At 37.9% G+C, this 18,881-nt stretch overlaps 1 long non-coding RNA gene and 1 other non-coding gene across 5 annotated transcripts; both read right to left on the bottom strand.

Annotated features, from left to right (window-relative positions):
• Positions 1 to 3,076: 3,076 nt before the first annotated feature.
• Positions 3,077 to 4,354, bottom strand: LOC108125572 (uncharacterized). Of its 2 annotated transcripts, XR_011442147.1 has the most exons (5): positions 4,205 to 4,354; positions 3,930 to 4,139; positions 3,679 to 3,849; positions 3,175 to 3,621; positions 3,077 to 3,091 (listed from the first exon to the last, which is right to left on the bottom strand). It is a non-coding gene; the product is annotated as an uncharacterized lncRNA (long non-coding RNA). The 2 variants fall into 2 exon arrangements; XR_011442148.1 differs by lacking the exon at positions 3,077 to 3,091 and having other exon boundaries at positions 3,281 to 3,621; positions 3,930 to 4,236.
• Positions 4,355 to 9,501: 5,147 nt separating this feature from the next.
• On the bottom strand, positions 9,502 to 10,704 carry LOC108125563 (uncharacterized). 3 transcript variants are annotated; one of them, XR_011442141.1, is made up of 6 exons: positions 10,548 to 10,704; positions 10,163 to 10,493; positions 9,992 to 10,108; positions 9,854 to 9,936; positions 9,637 to 9,798; positions 9,502 to 9,577 (listed from the first exon to the last, which is right to left on the bottom strand). It is a non-coding gene; the product is annotated as an uncharacterized protein (transcript). The 3 variants fall into 3 exon arrangements; XR_011442142.1 differs by having other exon boundaries at positions 9,502 to 9,798; positions 9,854 to 9,949; XR_011442140.1 differs by having other exon boundaries at positions 9,502 to 9,798.
• Between the last annotated feature and the right edge of the window lie 8,177 nt (positions 10,705 to 18,881).

Raw genomic sequence — 18,881 nt, 5'->3', positions numbered from 1 at the left:
AACAGTATTTTGTTTAAGTAACTTTTTATCCAACAAACTCAAAGTTTTGAATAATAGTTTAAAATTATTATAAATAGAAATATACAACAGCTGGCACAATTTTATTATTTCGTACTGATCGCTATGTATTTGAAGTTATCATAACCATTTGAGGCGTTCCGATTGATTGCTTTCTTTTAGGTACCCCGCCAGGTTATAGGCCTCGTCTTTTTTGCAGTCGGGAATTATTCAAGTGTATCCAAGACAAAATATTGGGGCAACATAATTGGCATATATGTAGTACTCGTAATCTTCCACATAGGAAACTACATGTACATAGGCTTGTGGCTTGGACGTTAAATTCATTGGGCTTCAAATCAGTTTCAAGTTTGCGATCGACTGACATGCAATGGCAGCATATTTTCCCGAAAATGTTTCAAAAATATTACGCTTTGATTTACCACAGTTTAGTGTAATATGTTGTGTAAATAATTCCAATTTAAAATTGCATAGTTTGGTACAAAATAAATCACTTTATTCGGTCTCGTGAGCCTCGTGCATAAATTAATAAACCAAAATGTAATTTCGTTTTTCGCGTGTGTATTGATATATAAATTATCATAAAAACCGCACAAAATGGAATTGTTTTGGAGAGCGGATGGTTACATGGTGGTGGAAGGCGGTTCTGGTGGCGAAACCGAATCGCAGATGTCAAGGCGGGCACAGCGGAAACGGAAACAAAGCAGCATCATCGAGAATTCCAGGCCCGGCAATGGGGTCAACCCGATTTGGGTTTTCGTCGCGTCGGTCAGTAGTGTCATCTAAAATATCCATCACTATTATCAGCCCCATCGTCCGATTCGTGGATTCGTGGTTGGATTATTTTCGATTTTGTCCGATGGTTCGCCTAATTGATTTCATAATTTTTTCTATTGTTTTGTGTGTTAATGTCAGAAAGGAGAAATAATACTCATAATGGCTCCAGTTGTGCGAGTAATTAGCATTCGGAAATAATTGAAATTTTCCGATGTGCTGATTTTTAGGTCTTGTCTCTGCACAGGAACTGGTGCAGTTTTAGGTTTTTCATTTGATTTATGAGAGTTCAATGGAAATCAGTGTAGGGCCATCGGCGTAAATCAGTTTAATCAATTATTTTTTTTGTTTATCCATAGATGGTAAATATTATTTCCTATATTTATTTAGAAATGTAACAATAAGTGCATATTTCAAAAGTTATTTATTCTTAAAGACTCCAAAAATATGAGAATTTATATCCTTTGGTAACATATGACTCAATTTCATTTCTCCCATTTTTATGGCGAATCATTTTTCAATTTTACACCATTTAACTTCCTCGAAAAAAAAGCCATATTACATATAACATGTGTGTCTATTTGTACACCAAAGAAACGGCAGTGAAATTGCAAAATTAATGCCTATCGTGTAAATATAAGGCATTCATATTTCATGACAACGTGCCAAACCTTCAAAAACAACATGAGAAAGAGATGGCACAAACGTGCAAAACAGAGACAGGACGTTAGCGAGCATTTAACTTAATGGGTCGTGTCTTTATGATTTCTGTCTGCTTGTCAATATATTTATGCATTATTTATATTTATTTTTATATACTTTATAATAACTTATTGTACTTATATTATTTTAAATAATTTTTATTAATATTTTAAATTGTATTATAAAGAGTATGTAGTATGTCCTCAAGACCTCAAAACAAAGTTCATAATATGAGGGATTAACAACTTTTTTTGTTTAAATCACCACGTCGTACTATTTATTATTGGCATTTGTTTAACTATATTTTTTACTATCAATTGCCAAATGGATGTGATAAAAATGTGAAACAAAACAATAGAGCCATTCGCCATGCAATAAAATTTATTTATTTACCATTTATACATTATACTATATCGTAGTTGAGGACACTTCCTGTTATTGCTTTCGATTTTGTGGATTTTTATACATTTTTTTTGTCGTAGTTGGGTCAACTTGAGCACCGGCGATTCGATAGTTTAAACTGCAATTTTATGAAGCGTTAACAGGGTATTACATTTATGTATGTTTCCACCCACAATCCGCCCAAAAGATTTAGTTATTGTTGTTTTGCAGATTCGACAATTTATTGAAGTAGAAAAAATGCAATTTCATGGCAAATTTGTTTTTGGGGCGAGCAGCGTTTAGTAACGCTGGACAGTAAAGTTAATTGGAAGCCCTATCAAGAAAGTCGGAACAATCCGAAATGGAGTTTCTTTTTTTCCATCAGACAATGGGTGCTGGGTGCCACACCTCCCCCCACACACATATCTGATAATTTGCGCATTTTATAGTTTGTTGCATGGTAGTATTTGGGGACATTCGGTTTAATTGCTTTTTTCCCCTTTATTTTGCATAATTAGAATTTGATAAAATGTACCAATGGCTTCTAAATGCAACACATCCCGCCCATTGCATGTTGCACGTTGGCTGTTGCATGCTGGGGCGTACTGCCTTGCTGTGCAAATTCGATTTTAATAATACGAATTTATCTCTGATCAAATTTTGTGGTTGCTGAAAATGTGTTGCACACTTCTCGGCGCCCCGTTCCAATTTTCATTCCCTCCCTGGTAACCCTAGGATTCCCCAGTAAATTAAATTGGTTTTTAATAGGCAAACGATGCGTTTTTGCCTTTACATCGTTTGGCATAGATTGATTTGGCAGTTAACAAACATTTCTGCCCTCCTGCCCATTTTCAACACCCCGGCTCGAGTTGAGAAAACATCAAAAGTTCTCGGGAGTAATAATTTCAGCAATTGCCATATTTGTAACTCTGTCAGCGCCCTGGAGAAAATTGCCTGGCAAGTGGAGCTTAGCTGTCGGGCTGATCGCATTTTAAGCTGACATCCAACCGACCCAGGCCACCCATCCTCCGGGTTCACAACTCAGACAGTCATCTGCATTTCCTTGGCTGACTTTTCCGCTTCCAATTGCCTTCGAAATTGTATTGACAGTCGTATCTGGTTCGGTTTCTTCTATCCTTATATCCTTGTGCGTGTTTGTTGCGGAGGGTCCTTTTCTTGCCCCCCCACTTGCTGATGCGACAAATTGACAGGCGAACTGGATAGAACCCAATGGCAGACGAATTTGTTAATAATCTGGCATATTTCACATGGGTCTTTGACATTTCAAAGCGTGCTTACGTCTCGGGTTTTCTAAATTAGCTGGAAATGAGAATTTTCAATTAATTTTCGTTGATTAGTATTACTTTTTATGCTCCAAACGTCATTTGTGGAATAAAAAAAAATATTCTTGGGTGCCATATTTTAATTTAGATTTACAGGAATTTAAAATGTGTCATTTATCACATAAGGAGAAGCAGTAAAAATTAGTATGAGGGCGAGGCGAAAATATCGAAGAATTTTGAAAAGTGTGAAAAATTCTTACAAGCTGACCAGAATTAATACAAAAATAAGACATCTTATTTCTTTGGAAAAAGTCTTGGCTTCGGCGTTCGAGTAGTTGGATTTATGGAAACTGGAATCTTAGATACTTCAATTATAGCCCTTGGAGTGCGTTGTTTCTCTTCTACTTTTTCATTGGAATTTTAAGTCCGTCCTCCAGGCGGTGTTACAAAAATCTAAAGTTTCCTGTTGGTTTTTGATTATTTGTAGGTTTGTTAGAAATTTCAAAATTTAAATGCTAACCACTAATTTATAAACAGCTTGTTCCAGCTCATCGCCATATTCATTATCGCTGTCCGGATCAGGGTTGCCGAGAAGGCGCCTACGACTCCTCTGTTCGATTTTTTTATCCACAAATTTTTCTATTTGTAGGCGCGTCTCTAATAATTTATGGGTCATCTTTAACCTTAGCTCCTGTAAGAGTCGTGATTCCATCAAATTATTATTTCTGAATTTATTTAAATCTGAAAAGTTGGTTGCCATTTCATTCTTACCTCAATATTCTTATTTTTCTTGTACACCCAGTATATCATAATCGCATTTGACATCATAGATACTACAATTATTATAAGTAAAGTCATGTGTTTTGTGTATAAATCATCAAAGGTCAGCCACATTTGCTCCAAGACTTTCAAGAATTTCTCGCAAATCCAAAAGCCCTTACAAATACATGGGTTTGGCATTATGCTGCCGGATACTTTCAACTGATGAGTGATAGAAAGTGATTTAGCTGTATGTATATTCTTTAAGTTTTTCCGGAGAAATTTACCCTTGTATACACGTTCCGTATGCCAATCGAGTTAGAAGTAAAAAGTCACTACAGCTGACATTGACCTTTAAAGTTGAAACTAAAAGGAGCTCCTACTTTGGTCAGAAAAATATTCATTACACCTTTTATTATTTATTAAACTAACTAAAATAAATAGGCCTAGATAAATACGTTTTTCAATGAAAAATATTTTTCACATATTTCATTGTTTAAGAAAAAATACAAACTCTACGCCATTTACTGTTCTATTGTGCGGCAATATTTAAAAAGCCCACGATATATTTTATTTACAAAAATATATGGTTTTTTCCCTCTGCTCTGAGGCATGTAAATTATGATTCAATTAATAAATTCTCGTTGCGAACTAATTTGCGTGCCCAAAAGGGTGATAAAGCCAACTCACACCCTGCTGGGTTTTTTCCCTCCAGTCCATTCGGTAAAATGAATATGAAAGATATGTTTATGCGTTAAAAATCCGTGAAAATCCAACGGCAGCAACAATAAAGCTCGGCGTTGGAAAAATCTCGTACGGTTGTTAAAATTTTCACCAAGCGCGTTGCAATTGCGAAAAAGTGGGAGGCGAAAAAATAAGCTGAAGCCTGCCTGCTCCACTAGGGGCTGAGCATTCATTTTTTATGTTTATTGTCGCTTATCGCTTGCCGGCAAGGGGCGTGGCCATGAGGCGGGGGTGTCATTAGGATCTCGGCGCCAAGATGAAAAAGAGTAAACACGGCTATGAAAAAACGTTAACAACTCTCTTGGGGCCCAGGGAGTATACACAAACGCATAACACACACAATCTTTCAGTATCTATCTGAGTGTGTGCGCTTGTGAATGTTGGTTGCATGTAACTTTATTAGCTGTCTCCCCAGCGAAGGGTGTGTGGAGTTATGGAAGCGACAGGGGACCTGCTCCACACCTGACACTATGAATCTCGTTCCCCCACTCCCCTGCCTCGCGTGTAAAATTAGTTTGGGTCACAGATTTGGGAAAAACGGTTCACCAGATTTAGATTAAAACAAATGAAGTCAGGTGGAAAATATAGGAGGCCAGTTGAGTAGAAAAATTCTAAAATTGTCAAAAAGGTTGTCTTTGCCGGGAGTCCATTGTCCTTTTATTATGGGTTTTCCAAAATTTTAAAAGGTATCCTCCAGAAAATTTGACAAAAAATCTAAAAAATATTTTCTTGGTAGATTTTGATGCAGATTGGTGGAGAATCCGAATACAAATCATTTGAGGTATTCCGCTTAAGAATCGGATGATTTTTGCCAAAGATATGGTCTTCACTTGAGCTCATATGACCCTTCCATGGATTTTCCAAAATTTTGAAGGGTACCCTCCAGAAAATTTGGCAATAAATCTAATAAATATTTTGTTGGTAGGTTTCGATGCAGATTGGTGGAGAATCCGACTACAAATCATTTGAGGTATTCCGCTTAAGAATCGGATGATTTTTGGCAAATATATGGTCTTCGCTAAATAAGAATAGGTTTTTATACCCTTGCAGAGGGTATTATAATTTTGGTCAAAAGTGTGCAACGCAGTGAAGGAGACATCTCCGACCCTATAAAGTATATATATTCTTGATCAGGATCACTTCCTGAGTTGATATGAGCATGTCCGTCTGTCCGTCTGTCTGTTTCTACGCAAACTAGTCTCTCAGTTTTAAAGCTATCGACTTGAAACTTTGCACACACCCTTTTTTCCTTTGCACGCAGTATATAAGTCGGAACGACCGGAATCGGCCGACTATATCCTATAGCTGCCATATAACTGATTGATCGGAAATGGTCTAAATTTGGTGTTTTTAGAGTTAGAGAGTTCCAATTTTACATGAGCGCTATTTTTGGCAAAATAATACGACATGCCAAATTTCGTAAGGATCGGCCGACTATATCCTATAGCTGCCATATAACTGAACGATCGGAAATGACCCAACTTTCGTGTTTTTGAAGATAGAAAGCTGGAACTTAGTACTGATTATATTTTTGGTCAGATCATCCGACCTACCAAATTTTACAACGATCGGCCGACTATATCTTATAGCTGCCATATAACTAAACGATCGGAAATGGTTTTTGGTAGAAATACCAACTTTCGTATTTTTGAAGATAGAAGTTTGGGACTTTTTTTAGATTTTTTATTTTAGTTAATTAGTTTTATTATGATTTAATCATAAGGATCGGCCAACTATATCCGATGTTTGCGATATATATCCGGTTTTAACTGCAAGGGTATATAAACTTCGGCTCCGCCCGAAGTTAGCTTTCCTTTCTTGTTTTTTTTAGAAATGAGATGACCTTTGCTATACGCTATATACATATACATACATATATATACATATACATATACATATATTTCAAAGAAATAAATTCCAATTACCTAAAAAGGTCTATTTTTTAATGAAAGAGGCAGAAAAAGGCACGGAAATGCATAATTTTTTGCTACGCAATATATATTCCATTTCGGAACGCTAGCATTTTCTTTAATATTTTTGCAAATGATGCCGAGAAATCTCGGAACGAGCTCGCACCTCACCGGGGTCATTTAAATGCAGATTGCAATGAGCCGTCTGTCCACTTGAGAGCCGCCATTTGCATAATGGCGGCGACATATTGCAACGGAACCGGAAACCCGATCCCACCATCATTTCTGCAAGGGAAGCGAGGCCCTTACAGTTGCAGCTGCAGTTGCAGTTGCAGAGGTGCAGGTGCTCGAGTCGTGTTTATGACTACTTGAGATTGCCGGCAGGCATCCTGTCGTCGGTATGTCGTCGCTGTCCGTGGTAAACGGAAGCTATTCGCAATGCCGGCCATCGACCATTTCGGGTTCCCCAAATAAACCATCCCCACTACGATGCAAAGACCCATAAACTAGATTGGACATCTTGCTAGGTGGTAAACTAGATTGGACTAGGTGTCTGCATATAAAACCTACCATGGAAATGAGCATAAAGGACGTCTCATCAAATAAGTAATGCATGTCATTTGAGATTTTTCTTAATGAGACAAGAATTTTATTATTAAATAGATGAATTTTTTTTTTCTGTTTAAGGTCCCTGTCAAAATTTTCAAATATATATTCAGGCTTTATTCTTAAATGGAAAAGGACTCTGCTCATCCCCTTGGTTTCCCTGTTTTTGGTGAAATGCTTATGTTGCCACATCGCAGCAGGGCGCACGCATGACCCTAACCCACACAAAACCCACACAAATGCACTCTTACTTACACACACCCATCACACTCGCATACATTGGGAGGACGCAAAAGGTGCAGCTGTTAGTTTTGGGTGAAAGGATAGAAACGGTGAGGGGTGTCAACCAGTGTCAGTTAGGGTAGGTGTGTGGGCGTTAAAGGGGGGCAGCAGCTGGGCCATCTATCTGGGCACTGAAAAATATTTTCAATAAAATACTTAGATTATTTTCATATTTTTTTTTAACTAAATAAGAAGTTAAAATTGTGCCTCATACAAATTTGTACGGATTGTATACATTTATTTGTTTTGTTTTCGGTGTAGAAATTGGTTCCGGCTGAGCTTTTGTTACTGGTGTGGCATAAATATCGTTGCGGTTGCACGTGAAAATTGCATTTGGCCAGCATTTGGCTGCTGCTCGGATAGTTCCACTTGAAGTGCTGGCGGAGCGCAGCGGAGGACATCGAGTGGCGTTGGTTGGGCTGGTGGGGCTGTGGCTGCGGCCCTTACACGTTGTGCAAATTGTGGACTTAAATGTTTATAACGCACCCGATCTGCTCCATCCACCAAGGCACCATCACGTGTACCACCGGCAGAAAACGCATCACCACACCCCCAGCCACTTCGAGACCATTTTCGGCGTTTGTTTATTAAGCTTTTCAGGCGGTGGGTGGATGGGTGGGATGGGGTGTCGGCAATAGAAAACGCAAAAAAAAAGGTGTTGAATGCCACTTGCTGGGGCTGCTTTTTATTGCCATCGCACATCTAAGTGCAGCAGCTGTAAAATAAATATATATTTTTATTTTATCCCCCTCAAGCCCTAGCATTTTTTTCACTTTTATTTGTTGTAGTTGGCAGAGGATATAAATTAAACGCATTAGAGTAGGAAACCACAGCGATTTTCCTCTAATGGCGTTTTTTTTTTTGCTTTTTCTCTAGCTGAGGCATTAATTCGCTTTTGCAACCGACAAAGGCACTTAACGTCCTTCTACTTTTTTGCTGCCGTCGCTACCATTCATCCTCCTTCAGTTTTCCATCGAAGTGTATACAAAATTTAAATAAGAAACAAATCGAAGTAATGGCCAAGTCCTCGCCACCCCCGATTCCTGCCACCTATTCCTCTAGTCTAGGTAGCTACCAAATACCAAATGCTCAAATGCTGTAAAAAGCAATAGAGAAATTGGAGAACGCAGACAGACCTCTTCACATAATGAAAAAATAAAGGAAACCGAAAATCCAATGAAATGAAACTCATTGAAGCATTTTCGGGTATTGCGAGTAAAAAGCAACAGAAATTAATGACACGATACTGTTTCCATCAAACACGTTTTTTACCTGCCATTAAAATGTAGAAAAAGGGTTATAAAATATTCAAATTTAATTCATTTCAAAAGCAATAAAATATTTCAAAAATAAATGTGGATAGTAAAGGGTCTCTTTTTAAAGAATGTTAATAAAATCTGTAATAAATATTTACTTTAATATTTAAAAGTAGTTTACAAAAATTACGGAAATAAAAATGACATTAATTTGGTATAAACCACTGATTTAAGAGCCCTTGAGAGCCATTCGCCTTTATCCTGCTTGAATGGCTGCAGAGCTTAGGGCCAAGCTCTTAAATAGAATGACTAACCATCTTAATCACATCGCAGATACAGATACCCAGGGATACGGATACGTAGATACTTTTTTTGTGCACCATCTGGTGGAGGAACTAAACGTTTGCCGACATTTCGGCAGCTGTCAGTTGTTTGCCACTAAACGCTTACAACCAGCAAATAAAGTGGTGGGTGGCAGACAAGTGAGTACTCTACAGAAAAAAAAATATAGGAAAAAAGGAATGTTGAAATTTTTATATAATCAAATGGTAGCCAAAAAACAGTTTTGCGGCCATGGGGCGGACGTCTTCTTCGGGCTTCCTTCCGCATTTCTTACTCCCTTTTTCTTTGTTTGTTTTCATTTTGTCTTGCACTTTGCATACAAAGTGCCGTTAACTACTGGCATCAGTTTTTCACACAACAACCGTTGATGGTCTGGCGGTTTTTCCACAGATTTTCCTTACAGGATACCCAACTAAGTGAGACGAAAGCTAACAAAGTGCCAAGTGCTCTTGACCAAGCTGCATTGGCTTAAATTTAATTCATGGAATAGTATTTCAATTAATATATGTAGCTGCCAAAGCTATTTTGAAATATACTTTTATATTTTTTATATACAATTTTAAATATTTTTGTCACTACCATTTTTTAATCCATCATTTCATCCTTCAAAATGGAATATTTTACGACCAAGGGAATGATCGTTGAGAAAATTTGAAACTTGCAAATATTACGACCACCACCATCATAACAATAAAACATATAATTATTACAGTGCAAAGAAATGTCTTTTCCGTCAAATTCCTGAAGAAAATGGAATGAAATTATTTAAAAAAATTATTTTAGAAACAGGGCTTACCATTGAGCAATGCACATATGTATTCAGAAAAGGTTTCAAAATGTTTCAAGGATTTTTAAAATGTTGCGTGGTGACGGACAATACTATGGATAAATTCTTTTATGAAATAAGTAACAATATGTTGAGGTTTTAATGTACTTATGTTCAGATGTATGATGGTAGAATTTTAAATTAAAAATTTTGACCATTATGTGAAGGAATGTAGCCACTCCAAGAGTCATCTAAATAGACAAGCTAGCTTTTTCTTGTTGAAATCTGAAAAGAAATGAGTATTTTAAAGCTAAAGTACTAAAAAACAAATAGACTTACAATAAAGAGCACATATGTAAACGGATAAATTTTTTTCCTGGCCAAACCGAGTGTTTTTGACACAAAAGTCGAAGTCAAAATTTAATCTTTTTAAATAGTGTCGATTAGCTTATGAAGAAAGGCTCTCATTCTGGATGGTTCGCTTGTGGTTTCCAAAAGGTCCTTCATAGCTTTAACAGTGTTGCCCATTTCGGTGGTTTCATCAGCTTTTGTTGTCTCCCCCGATTTGTTATAGAAGAAGCAAAAGTATATAACTAAACCAATTATGATCAGGACACCGACAAACGAAAACGCAAATGAGATGATACACTTTAGTCCCGTTGTGCAGCAGCTAAAAGAAGGTCGGTTTTTCAATCGGTAGGACTCTAAAAAAAGGTAAACTTACCAACATAACAATCGACACATATCTCCTGTAGACTGGAAATTTCCTTGCAAGTCGTAGCAAGTTTTTAAAATGAAAATTATGACTGAAAAGGCTTTGGGAGGCTCGGGCATATGCTCTGGGGTAAAATGACATCAATTTTGGCTTATTACTTTCGCACAACAATTCGAATATTTGGGCCATAAAAATGATAACCACATCCCCTTGTCCCATAAGCATATTTTGGCTTTCAAGAAAATTATATTTTATGCTATTTTCTTACGAAAATTCGTTCTTTTATTGCCTCCGTACTGCCGGCAACTTCGATTAACCTAAGCCAGCATAAGGGTTGGAGTTTCCTCCTTGAATTGTCGTCGAGAGCCGTAGGAAAATTTACAGAAATAAAATGGGAAAAAAGGCAAACATTCAAAGAAAAGTTAGAAAGGCAAAGAAAAGAGAAATGCTCTTTCTTGCCGCATAATCGAAATGTATTTTGGCTTTTTATTGCGTTGCCAAAGGTAAGTCGATTGGCCAAGAGTAGCTGCCAGGCTGTGGGTGTGCGTGGGCGTTTTGTGCGGGGCGATAACAACATTTTAACGCCTTATGGTCCATTTAGGTAAAAGTGCCGATTACGCCGAGCTTAACCAGAAATTATTACCTCAGAGACGGCTGTTTTGTGGTGCTTTAAGCTGAGGCATGGAATCTTACAGAATCTGCGGGCTTTAGGCTCAGGAGTTTTTTAATAAATGCTATTACATTTTTACAATTTTAATTCAAGCAGTGACTAGATTTTAAGAGAACTTGCCGCGGCAAACATCAAAAATCTACAGCTGCTGTGGAAACTTCGGCATCAATTATTGTTCTGGTCACGGCTGTGCTTTATGTTTCAGCCACGAGGCGTATACGCAATTTATTTGCATATGATGACCGGCATTGTGGAAAAATTAATGAAAGGGCAATTAAAAACATTCGCAGCGGCAATAATAAAATGTATGCCAAATGCAAACAAAAAGGCTGCTCTTTTAAAATTTATCCACTTTCTGATACCAACTGTCAATGGCGAATAAATATTGCTGGGAATTTGCGAAATTTACAATATATTGTCATAATAATCAAATGATTTCATTTCTGTTACAATCGCAATTTAATGCCATTTGTTTGTGAAATCTGTATGCCTATGAAAATTGAATTTTACTTTATTTTCGATTTTGTTTTATTTCTGGTTGCGTTGGCTGGCGTCGAAGATATGTATTTTGTGTTGGGCTCTCTGCTGAAAGTTAAATTGAATTTGTTTTTGGGTGTTTTGGATTCCTTTGCAATCAATTGCCATGACAAATGCTTCTAGTATTGTTTCTATTGTCGCTTCTGCTTGCAGTTCGGCTTGCATTTGTCAAGTGGCTTTACACTTTCCAAGGGGGTCAATAGGTTACTTGGTAAGATATGGTCTGGATGGTTAGGATATCATATCAACCAGCTACTTATAGTATTCGAGTGGTTTATGGTTTCAATTGTCTGATATATTTTGTAGCAATATACCCTTATGGTAGAGTAGAGTACAAGCTATTTCTTTTTGTGGACTTCAGTTTTTATCCCCGGAAAAAAAGGGGAAACGGTCTGTGGGACAACTGTGCTCTGCGTCGGGAATCTTGTGCATTATTGCGATTTTACACGCTGCTGCACTCGAAAATGAAACGGACAATAAGCTCCACTTGCCTGTTGGCCGATGGCCGTCCGCTGTTGGCGGTGGGCGTCATGACGGTTAGTGGTATGGGGGGCGTGGCGGCAATGGGCAAGACTTACGGCAAAACAGTAACAGCATCGTTGGCAGCAGCAACGCTCTGGCCATCATTGCCACTGTCCGCCGCTAAAAGCTTTTTGATTATGAAAAATGTTCGAAACATATGCTCCAAATGACTGTGAAGCGTGCGAAGAAAGTTTCTCCTCTTTCTCTGCCTGTACTTTTTACAGTGCATCAGCGTAGTATACGTACCTAGGATATAGTATATGTTCTACACGTACTCAACATTGTGTAAGTAAGCATGTTTTATTTCGCTGCAGCTTTGTTGGCTCTTCTCGGTCTTGTTTATTGTGGCTATGCACTTTTTTAGTTGTTATTGCGAGTGGACTTTCCCCGGCTGCTATTGTTAATGGTTGTGCCATTTTATTTTAAAATTAATAAAGTGGCCAAAGCCATTGCAAATTGCAAAACAAACTTCGTTGGCTTGGATTGTTGTGGCAAGAGTCGTTTGGTTTTTTGCTGATTTCTGCCAACGAAACTGCGTTTTTTACTTATTTCACAAACTGTTTGGGGTACTAATGCATTTTTGAAAACACTCCTAGATTTATGGGGGATTTTCTTTACAGTAGATTTCATAGCTTAAATATACATTTTTAATTAGGACTTCATTCTTGTTGTTTACTGCAGCAGGTGAGGTCTTTATAATTTTCTGTAGTTTTATCTATTTTTTAAAATTTGTAGCCCCATGCTGAGACCATCAGTTGACAGCTTGTTCATCATCGAACATACTTGCCACTTAGTGAGCAATTAGGAAGCCGAGTGTTCAGGGATCATTATAAATCAACGAAATTCTTCTCCAATGCGTTGGCAATCGGGAGCCGAGTTCCCAGCAAGTGCATTAGCCTTTCCCTAGGAGGCAGACCAACTCTGAGATAGATGACATCGACGAGATCCCCCCGATCGGAGGGGCCAGACACGTAACCGTAGCTGCACTATCCGAATAAAAACTACACATACAAATAGGTGCATGTTGCCGGAACGAAAAAAACACACACTGGCTGGGTTAATTATTTTCTTTTTCTTGTTGGTATTTTTAGTAACCAACGCAGCGCTGCAAGAGAGATGGCTAGATGGTGAGTAATAGAGATGGGGAGCATGAGATCGGTTTATGATATTTTTAAACGATAAAAACGCACCAACGACGGAGTCAAGTGCACTGAGTGCTCTGCTCTGCATTGGCATCAAGTGTCCGGGGGCATCAGTCGCCCAAACATCGGACCAAATGAAGCCATTAGCAGCCGGGGAGTTCATCCCCAAATATAGACACACACCACTCTCTCTAGGAGTTGGGTTGCCTCCCAAACTCCTCCGGCTGATGGCTGATCTCAAGTTACACGGATCTCCCAGACTGTTGGCGAAGGTATTTTTTCTTCAACATTGTCTAGGGTCTTTCTTTATTAAAATGACTATTTTATTCTTTAAATCCTCAACTAAGGAATAAAATTATCTTAAACGTTAAAAAACGATACTTTAATTATTTGTTTTATTTTTGTGATACTTTTAAAAATATTTCTTTATAAAGCACACCAGACAGATAGGTCAATTACGGCCGTAGGCTTAGTACATGTGTCGCATTCGCGTTTTGCAACCAAAGTTGCCGAAACTTCCAAGTGTCTACTAGGCGGCTTGGGGATTCCCGTCACGATTTAGCATTTTTCATCAGCTCAGCGATTTTCATGTCACGTTCTCGCTGACAAAGTTTTCGCCCAACCCCCCGTCCTATAACACCCAAGTTCTGCTTATCCTGGCGCAAAGTTTCCGTGTTTTCTGCGGCCATATAACCATATATATCTATATACAAAGGTATATACATAGATATATACATATATATATATATATTTATGTAGGTATAATTCCCGTATTTGCACTTTGGCAAGTCCTGGTTTTTGTCCCTTTTTAGTCAACTGGCTGGCATGCAGTTTGTTTGTTTGTTTGCTGCTGCAAAGTTTGCCAGCTTGATGTTTAATTGTTATTTTGTGTCCCTCAATATGTATTTGGGGTGGAAACTTAAGTATGTCTGATTTCATTTCGAAGTTGTTCCTCCGAAAGTTTCCAGCTGTCTGAAGGGTATTACTTCTTGTAAGATTTTGGAGCTTTATGGTTTGCAAGGGAGCTTTGCAATCATCTTTAATATTTCATCATTTTTTTTCTTTTTTAGAACTATTTTCTGCGAAATCTGAGTAATATTAATATACTTTTGTATTTTTGCAAACACATCTGTTTTCTTTTAGTCTCTTGTTTAGTCATTTGAATTTTCGCTGTTCTGCTAGTTTTCATATTAATTTTTGCATCTGTGTGAGTTAGTGCTTAGCTCCTCCCCAGCCCCCTGCCCACTCAACCTAATACACAGACACACAGCATCCAAGCGGACACACTGAAATGTAGCTGTATCCACTTGCGAGCGATTTGAAAGCGTTATTTATTTGTGGCACAAGCGACCATATTTCAAACGCACACCGCACCACCCCACCGCCGACCCGTTGTTGCCGCGTCACCGGCACCAGCACCGGCACCAGCACCGGCACCGCCATCGCAATCGCCAAGTTGAAAAGTCGACAAAAATACAAGCAGACAAGCAGCACATACGAGGCGGAAAAATTGGCCAAAACGGCGAATATCTAATGCGCTGAAATGTAAAAAAAATAGTGAAATGTATCTTAAGAATGTATAATATTTTTTGTCTTAAAATAGATTGTCATATTTTGTAGAAAAAGTTTTTTTTTAAATTTTTAACATTATTTTTACTCTTATTACATTTTTAAGGTTTTATGCTCAAATATTATGACTATTACTCATTTTGATTCCTTGTAAAATTAGGTTTTTATAATTTTGGTATATTCGTTGTTAAAATTTCATCACAAAAACTATTCTATAGAGTCTAAAAATGGTCAGATAAATTTTTCGAAAATTCCCCTTTACTTTTTTAGTGTGATCCTTGGCAGCCCCCCTTTGCCTAATACCCCAAAACTTTTTCGCACTCGCAGCTGTTTGTTGCTTTTTCCATTGTTGTAGTTGGCATTCTTCCTTTTTTTTTATTTTTTTTTAAATATATTTCTTTTTTTTGGTTGTGTTTTTAAAACTTAACGTGTGTCGCACAAAGGTGCAAGTGCGCGAGTGTGTGTCCGTGTTTGTGTTTCTCGTATCACACGCTTGCAATGCTGCTGCTGTTGCCTCTTGATATTTGGCTCAGACTGAGCCACGCCCCCTTCTCCCCAAAGCCCGCCATTCGGCCCCTAGTTGTTGTAGTAAATTTATGCGCTTTCATTTTATGAAAAACTTTTGCAATAATTTCTCAAAACGTTTTTGTGGTGAATTGAAATGCGAGAAAAACATTTTGCGGATGGCGACTAAAAACTTGAGAAAAACCTTGCACCCTCTAGCCCACACACACACACACATGTGATGCGAAAACAAATACTTTTGCAGGCGGAAGCCATTTCTTACACACACACACACATCAGAGGTTGAAAAAATGGAAGGGCACTACAAGGCTTACAAAAAATTTATGATTAATATTTTATTTTTGAGCATATACATCTTTTTAATGAAAACCTTATTATTTTTATAGAAGTTTTATTTAATACAAATATTTTTTTTGTAGTCTTCTAGTACAAGATATTTAGTTTTTTCAGTGCCCTGAGAACAGGGGAACTAATTCCTTTTTTTTGGCTTTGTGCATTTAGTGCCACGCCCCCAGTGCTAAACGCCTTCAGGCGAAATGACGTTTACTACGCCTGCCAGCGAAAAAGTTTTCGCATCTTTTGCCGCTGTCGGTCTTTGGCCCGGGGTCTGGGTCTTGGCCAAAACTTTAATGAAAAGTTTTGTTAAAAACTTTTGCGCGCTCTGGAAATTTCAACGCTTCAATGGGCCTGGGTTGGGGCAAGGAGGCCAGGCGTAGATTGAGTTGGCGGAGTTTGAGGTGCCTGACATTAGATTGTTTTTGGCCGCGGCTCCATTGCCATGCCAAAAGTCAGTTTCTCGCCCCCGACTTGGCCCAAAGAAAAACAGGCCAAAGCAAACGGTATCAATTTTGTTATTGCAGTTGCCAACGCTTCTGGTCTTGCACTTGGAAATTATTTACCTGAATAAACATTTGGTATTTTAATTACGCATCTCTGGTGGGTAGTGTGAGGGGTTGAGTCCTGGCACATAATTGAATTAACACACAATTTACGCTACATTGCACAAACTTTGTCTGTCAGACGGCTCTACTCACGCCTCTACAGTCCCTTTCCATTATCCCGTCTCTTGTGTATATATATACCTATATAATCTAAGGGATATATGTGGTCTAAGGTATTTTTGAGGTGGGTCAGGATGTGAAAGGTGTAGCTAAAGCTCATCATTTTAAAATTCTTACGGTGGGGCTTTTACTTTTGCCTTTTTTTGGTTCTGAATAGTTTTGTAAATTATAATTTGTAAAAAATAATTATTTTAACTAGAAAATTGTTTTCTTATTTAATTGATTTATATTTTTTATCAGTAGTTTAAGCTTATTCTAAAGACCCCACTAAAGACTTTTTTTTTAACAATACAAATTTTGTACAATATTATTTAAAATAATAAAAACCTCTCTCTGAAGTCGTTTTCATTAAAGTCCTAATAATGTAACAGAATCCCCGATAGTTGCATATATTGATTTGATTAAACACTAATTGGAAATTGTATATCTGAGACCAGAAATTCATAGACTTAAGCTCACATATGTATGTACATTGTACATATTTTGAAAGGGGGCAACCATTTTCCGTTCATGGGTCAGATGATTGAAAATTGATATTGCTGCTGCTTCTGGGCCCGATTTACTTGTGCCTGATTTACGATTTGTATCTGCAAAGTTTGCCTTTAAATGCTTCTTGCTTCTTTCCGTTATATTTTTTTTGTGAAATGGCTCGTAAATACATCGAAAATGCCGCCACTTGAGTTCATTCATACCCCCGGCCAGACATCGGCATATGCAATAATACAAGATATATGTGCTATAGGTACTGACTACTGAGCACTGAGCAGTGTCCATGTGTGGGCATGTTGTACATGTGTCTGCTCGCCGGGCTTGACTTCCACGTAATTACGAAATGCCAGACGAGGAGGGCCATCACATGTGGCTCATCCCTCGGATGATTTTGCAGCAACAACAGCCTCTACCATAGGCACGGAGTGGGTCATGTCCAGGACAGGACAGTTTGTATTGAGGAGTGTCCTACATGTGTAAGTCGTTCTGAAGAGCAGCAGGAGTCGCCCTAAGTGGTGACTTCCCTAAACCGTTTAAGGTTCGCCCTAATTAGATTAAATTCTTTTTAATTTATTGCAAACAGATCTTGAGTGTTTTCCACCTGCTCTTAAATCTTAAAGCTTCTCCTCTTCATATCCTTTGTCTTCAGCTCGTAAATTCCTCGGATTCGTTTGTCACGTTTCGCACATAAAAGGATTTCAATTTTCCAATGTGACAAAAAGGCATTTGCATACGGCGGCGAACGTACCAAATAAAATCAAATTTTATGTAGGTCTAAAAAAATGGCTATCCAAAGAGAAAAGTGTAAGAACGGCAGAATCTTTGCCAGCTGTCATTTCGGGGTTTTCGGCTTTTGTTTCTCGGATTTTTATTAACCATAAAATAAATTAAATCAATTCGGGAATTTAATTGCCCTCGTAAAAGGAAATAACTTTGGAAATGCGAAACTTGCCCGGCAAGCGAGGGCAATATTTTAAATCAAATGAATATAGATTGGCTGTCCTTGGCTCAAGCCAATGAATAAAGAGGAGGTGATCAATTTCCACTTTAAGTGTCTAAGTCCAGGTATTGAAATGAATATTGGCTGAATTAAAATATTTTCCTAACAAGCTTTTGTGGTTTTTAATCTGGCAAGTCATGATTTTAATTCCCTGTCTATTTATGGCCATTTGTTGCTTTTCATTTTATTACCAGCAACTGTCAAGTGCATTGCTTTTCTATTTCAAAGTATCATAAAATTGTGGTTCGTGAGCTTTGGCTTGTATGCGTTTTTATGATCCATTTTTTTTTGGGCGATATGTGTATCTGCTTAAGTGGCATGTCGCGTTTGCTCAATCTGTATGTATATGGGTACTTCTTAACGAGATTTATTTGTAGACAACAGTTGGTGGCTATGTTTTTATGGCAGAACAGACACAGAAATTCATCAAGCAAACGACAATCTTTCCCTGATATATAAAATGTTATGCAAGCCAAAAATACATTTCTCATATACGTGGCAGACGTAACACCAAAGATGAATAAAGACAAAAAAAAATATGAAAAAAGTATCTACTAGAATCAGAAACAGAATCCGAATCACCAAATGACAACAAAAAAATTAAATTGCATTTGTGTGTTTCAACTCCAGGGGCCATGTCTTTCCGCCGCCCTTCTGGCCAGCCCCCTTTCTCTCCGGTATCTGTATCTATGGGATGCATCTATTATGCGTGTGCATCTGTGCATGGGAGTGTATGTGTTAGTTAAGCCCTACATTTGCACATTAAAAGGCGAACTGTGTTAGGGCGTTTTGTGCATTTTACGAACAAAATTGTAAAGTTTCTAAGCC

The sequence above is a fragment of the Drosophila bipectinata genome, chromosome 2L (genome assembly GCF_030179905.1).
Source record: "Drosophila bipectinata strain 14024-0381.07 chromosome 2L, DbipHiC1v2, whole genome shotgun sequence".
NCBI classification, from domain to species: Eukaryota; Metazoa; Arthropoda; class Insecta; order Diptera; family Drosophilidae; genus Drosophila; species Drosophila bipectinata.
The sequence above is the reverse complement of the archived record's forward strand: the minus strand, read 5'-3'. Positions and strand labels throughout refer to the sequence as shown.